The sequence below is a fragment of the Herpailurus yagouaroundi genome, unplaced genomic scaffold (assembly GCF_014898765.1).
Source record: "Herpailurus yagouaroundi ecotype Mexico unplaced genomic scaffold, PumYag 207, whole genome shotgun sequence".
Taxonomy (NCBI): domain Eukaryota; kingdom Metazoa; phylum Chordata; class Mammalia; order Carnivora; family Felidae; genus Herpailurus; species Herpailurus yagouaroundi.
The window spans coordinates 1,122,038-1,127,794 of NW_024412438.1; the positions used below are offsets into that span (position 1 = coordinate 1,122,038).

At 57.0% G+C, this 5,757-nt stretch overlaps 1 long non-coding RNA gene across 1 annotated transcript; it reads right to left on the reverse strand.

Moving 5' to 3' along the window:
• Nucleotides 1–1,967: 1,967 nt before the first annotated feature.
• Nucleotides 1,968–3,726, reverse strand: LOC121015412 (uncharacterized). The gene is made up of 2 exons (XR_005783822.1): nt 3,355–3,726; nt 1,968–2,515 (listed from the first exon to the last, which is right to left on the reverse strand). It is a non-coding gene; the product is annotated as an uncharacterized LOC121015412 (long non-coding RNA).
• Nucleotides 3,727–5,757: the final 2,031 nt, after the last annotated feature.

The following is a 5,757-nucleotide window of genomic DNA, read 5'->3' on the forward strand; positions in this document are numbered from 1 at the left end:
CCCCGACGCGGGGCTCGAACTCATGGACCGCGAGATCGTGACCTGGCTGAAGTCGGATGCCTAACCGACTGCGCCACCCAGGGGCCCCCTTTTTTTTTTTTCTTAATCAGAGGTACTTTTGTCTTTTTTTAAATTGTGGTAAAATATCCATCACATAAAGTTTAGCATTTTAGCCACGGTTAAGTGCACAGTTCAGTGGCCTGAAATGCTTTCACAGTGTTGTGCGACCCTCTCCACCGTGAATCTCCAGCACTTTCTCATCGCCCCAAACTGAAGCTCTGAGCCCATTGGACAGTAAGTCCCCATCGCCCCCTCCCCTCTCCCCTGTAACCTCGGACCTACCTTCTGTCTCTAGGAACTTGACTCCTCTGGGGACCTCGCCTAGTGGGATCGTACCGTAGCTGTCATCCTGGCTTGTTTCACTGAGTACAATGTCCTTGAGGTCTATCCGTGTCGTAGCAGGGGTCAGAACATCCTTCTTTCCTTCCTAAGGCTGAATCACACTCCATCGCGTGGATGGACCACATTTGTTTCTCTGCCGATGGACCCTTGAGTGGCTTTCACCTTTTGGTGACAGTGAGTGACATTGCCATGCAGACGTTATGACCTTGGGCGTACAAACATGTGTTCGGAGATGCTGCCTTCGGTTCTTTCGGGTGTATACCCAGAAGGAGAATTGTCAGATCTGCGGTAATCCTCTGTGCATTAGAAACACAGACTTCAGGGGCGCCTGGGTGGCTCAGTCAGTTAAGCGCTGACCTCGGCTCAGGTCATGATCTCATGTTTGTGAGTTCGAGTTCGAGCCCCGTGTCGGGCGCTGTGCTGACAGCTCGGAGCCTGCTTCGGATTCTGTGTCTCCCTCTCTCTCTGCCCCTCCTCCACTCATGCTCTCCCTCGCTCTCAAAAATCAGTAAACATTAAAAAATTTAAAAAAGAAGAAACACAGACTTTAATGGGAAGGGGAGGGGGTCCCAGGGTAGGGGCAGGGAGTCGGTGAAGTGCACATCACCCAGTCTGGAAGCTTCCTGGGGCCTATGTGTGGGAGTGGGCTCATCAAGTAAAGAAGCCCGCACACCCCTCACCTCCAGGCATGGGGTGGTGAGCCTCACCCTGAAGAGTATGGGCCGTAGCCGAGGCCCACGTCGGTCCCACAGCCGGGACTGGTCGCAAGAGCCACGTGGGACCCTGGAGCCTCCCTGCTCGCCCAGTTCCGTTACTTCTGCTGTGCTTTGCGGTTAGCGCACCGGGGCCTTTGGCCTGGGGCTGTGTGTGCGTCGTCAGGGACAGACTGGACACAGGGGCTGGGAGGCCTTTTCTGGTCTCAGGCCCCTCTTGGGGCCAGAAAAGATAAGGCAGCAAGCGGAGGCCTGATGGCTCCTGAGGTTTAACGGTTGTAAGACCCAGGCACCGTCTCCAGACGGGGTTAAACATCCTCTTCTAAAGCATCACTCACCTGGTGGGATCTCAGCACTGGGGCAGGCTGTTGGGTAAACATTTTGGAGCAGATGGCAGGGATTAAAAGAACAGTCTGCCATGGGGGCCCCCCGGCACCTGCTGAACCGCGTACGAGTAGGGTGCTCCCAGCTCACCGGGCGTCTCAGAGACGAAGTGGTTATGTCCTTCCGTCCTGGCCCGGGACCCACGTAGCTGCACTTGGCAGTCATGCCTCGAGGGTGCCCTGGGAATGTCCCTGGGTCAGCATCGTGGAAATACAAAAGCAGGAGCAGACGAGTGCCCGAGTGTGTCCCACTTCCCCCGAACGCATGGGGCTTGTCAACGGACGGTTCCCAGCGAGGGTCAGGATCTCCAAGAACACCGTCTAGTAGAAGTCTGTAATGAAAGCCACACACAGAAATTCAAATGTCCTAATAGCTACTTTACGGTAAGAGTAATGCAAAAGTCAAAGGAAACAGGTGAAATTCCTTTTAATAATACATTTGACTTATCTCATGCGGCCATAATTTGAACATCTCAATGTGTAATCAACATAAAAATGATTGAGCTATTTTACATTCTTTTTTTTTTTGGCATGGAGTATTTGAAATCTGGGTATCCTTTATTCGTGGCCAGCTCAGTTCAGACTCGCCACATTTCAGTACTTACCCGGCAGGGGAGATACCAAGATGCAGCCAGCCACGTTTCAGGGGCTCGAGAGTCACACGTGGCTTGTGGCACCGCTGTGGTTACTGCAGCTCTAGAAGCCCCGCGGATAACTGTAACGGTGAGCGCTTACGGCACGACTGCGTGACGCGTGTTCCGTCACCCGATCCTCACACGCTCCGAGGTGGTTGCCGGCTGCTGAGGGACGCAGGTGTGTGTTCGGTTTGCGGACTCGCCTTCCATCTTCAAAGAGCCCGTGGCGTGGCCTCTGCCGCCTCTGATCCCGCTTCCCTCTGCTTCCATCATCACTTGGCCTTCTTTGATTCTGATCTCTGCGGAGTCCCCTTTAGGAGGACCCTGCGGTGACATCAGGCCCGTCCGGGCCGGCCGGGGTCATCCTCCCCCTTGCAAGATCCTTCAACGAATCACATCGGCAAAGCCTTTTTGTCATATAACGTAGCATCTGTAGGTTCTGGGCTCAGGGGGTGGATGTCTGGAGGGGATATTATGCAGCCTGCGTGGGGGGAGGGGGACTCTGTCTTCACAATCACGGCAGGATGCCGCCGGGCCGAGGCCACAGACTTCCTACTTCCACTTGTCATCATCTGTGTAGCCGGAGCGCCCTGCTCCAGCAAGGGCCCCCCCGGCCTTTGCTCCAGCAGATCTGAAGCACCAGCCGCCACTGGGGGGGGGGGGGGGGGGGGAGGGAAGTGTGGCAGCTCCTGCCCCTCCCCCCGCCCTGGTGGTTTGCTGGGTGAGGGACTCTGCTGGGATTTATGCCTGTCCTTCCCGCAAGGGAGCTGGAAATTCGTGAGGAGTCCTTATTTCCTGGTTTTTCTTCTCATTTTGGGGGAGAAGAGGGAGGAGGCTGGCCAGCATCATTGACTAGAAGGGGCACCTCTGACCTCCTAGAAGGGGCCTCAAACGTCATCTAACCTGCCACCCCAGCCCTGCCCGGCCACCACCCAGCCCCACTGTGTCCTAGCCAACACTGACCTCCAACCAAGCTTGACCTCTCAAGCAAGTGATTTGCTTTCTAACAAAGATCTTTCCAATGAACCCACTGAAGTCCTTGGTAGCCAGTAATAGAAACCGACTTGGATTAACTTATGCAAAAAAAAAAGGTGGCCAGGAAACCTCTCCTTGGGGAGATCGGATGTCTTGCTTTTCCTGACAACTTGGGGGTTCCTTCCCTAGGAAAGGGAAACTGTGTGCCTCTGACTCCGAGGGCACAGGCACTCCTCAAACACCCACCTGCTATAGTTGCCCGACCCCACAGGAGGGTTGGAGTCACAGACCTGAGGTAGCAGCAGCGAGGCAGGTGCTGGGCCGGAGAATGAGTCCCAACGACGGGAGCCTGGTCGGGGTGCCTAATGACTGAGCAAGACGGGGCGGCAGGCAGACCTTTAGTGTTGTTATGCAGTGCGTGTGTCTCGGGTGGGAGGGGTGCTGGGAACGGAGGAGATTGTCCCCGGAAGAAGGAATCACAGGCTCTTCCCAGAAGCGCGCCTGGAATGATCATTCTAGTGGGTGGCTAGGGGTCGGTGCTCCGCGACAGAAACGGAAGGAACCGCAGACGTGTTGCTGATTATGGCCCCGCCTCCCCTGACCTTGGTCTTGCTCCCAGGGTCCCAATCTTCTCTCCCACCCTTATTTCCACTAACCCCCCCCCCCCCCCCCACCTGTCCCACGCTCCACCCAGACCCGGCCCCCGGTGTTTCCCAAAGCATCCTGGGATCTCCCATCTGTTTGTACCGGTGCCTTCACACGCAACCTGTTTATCTCACTCCGGGCTGCCTCCAGATCCCTTCCCGCCGCGCCCCTCCCCGAGCCCTCCAGCTCCGTGGGCTGCCCCCCCCCCCCCCTTTCAACTCTCCTGTTACTCTGCTTTGTGTGTCTGTGTGTTTGGTGCTGCCTGGGAACGAGGCCTGCCGTATGCCTTCTCGTCCCCATTTCCCCCCAGCACAGTGCCTCACTTGTGGCAGAATCAAATAGATCTTTGTTGAGTTGAACTGAAGTGGAAAGATGGCCTACGCTGTTTCCTCCGCGTCATTCACGGCAAAGAGTCCCACGAGGGTCTCTTCCGGTCAAGAAGGTAGCTTTTGGCTACCGTCTCCTGACTCTCCACTCCTGCCCTTGGAGGCTCAGACTGATTTAAAGCGCTTGGCCTTAAATGCCAAAGCACATTTGCCGAGGTGAGCTCCCGGCTCCGTCTGACCCGTTTACCCGGCACTTTGCCTGCACGTTTACAAACCTATTAGGACAGTTGCCAGGCAGAGACATGGTGTGGCTTCCTCTCATCTTCCCAGCACGGTTTGCATATTAAAAGAAGAACTTGGGGAAGATAGTGACCAGGAAGAAATCACTGGAATTTCTCGTGTACTGGAGACGGGCCCCAGAGAGATGGGATGCGAGGGGCTTCTCGGAAAGAACCCAGGCAGCTTCAGCTGTATGTAGCCTTCCGTGCCCCCTGCTCTGTAATCAATACGACCACCTCTCCCTACTTCTCCCTTCCCGTCCCGTTTCTGCAAGGTCTCCTCTACGTAGGGGTGCTCCTACGTAGCAACTGAACTTGCCCAACCAGAAGTTAAAGGGAAATAAAGCGGGCGACATCACGAGAGCCGGGTAACTACCCCCGAGGCGCAGACCTGGTGTCCCGTGCGGAGATTCGCTTTTCCCACAAAGTTGGCATCAGACTCGAGCTCGCCTTTATAAAGTGCCCCGGCCCGAGCCCGGGGCTTCTTAGAGGACAAGGAGGCCGGCCGAGAGGCCAGACGGTGGGGAGGGGTACCCCCGGGCTGGCTGCACAGAGATCCTGAAACCAGCACGGCCGGAGGCTGGGCGGAAAGGCTCCTGGCAAGCTTATGAGGAGCTATGGTCAGGTGGGGCACTTACCAGATCTTTCCATGAAGAGAAAGTCAGGGGCTCGCTGACCCTCCACACCTGTGACTTCTCTGTCCGCCCGGAAGTGGTCAGCAGCCAGTCTTGTCCCGACACCCGTCCCGGCTGTGGATCCCTGTGATGGACAGCCTACCGGGTCCCTTAGTTCACATCCCTGCTGTTTACAAATGTCTGTCCGATGGGACCGTTGTCTGGCTGAGGTGGGCACAGCCCTTGTCTCTAGATCAGTTGGAGGGGTGGCCCCACCTTCCAGAGCTCAGGCTTCGGCGCCCATCCGCACAGTGGCATATCCCACATCTGGAGGCCAGGGCGGCCCCGGGGGCTCTTCCCGCCTGCTCCTCCCTCTCATCCCGGTGCCTAGTGACAGACATCTGGGTCTGCGTCCGCCCTGCCCTTTCTCAGCCGTGACCCCCGACGCACCCAGGCCTCCCCGCCAGCTGAAGCCCAGGCCTGCCAGGGACATCCTACAGGGACACTGAATCCGAGAATGCGATGCCAAAACCGACTTCTGGCAGAAGATCCTTCTTTTTGTCTCTGAGTAAAGAGCACACCTGCTAACCTCACCTCTTCCACTACCACCTGCGACACGGTGGGGAACACCAAGGGTGTGGCTCAGGCCTCCCGCCTGGGCGTTGGCCCCCTGGACTCTGGCTCCCGGGGTCCGCTCCCACGTCCTCTGCTGCTCCCCTGCCCAGGACCTTCTGGGCAAGGAGCCCGTCCCTGCAGGGGGCTGGGGGGCCGTCTTCAAGTACGAGG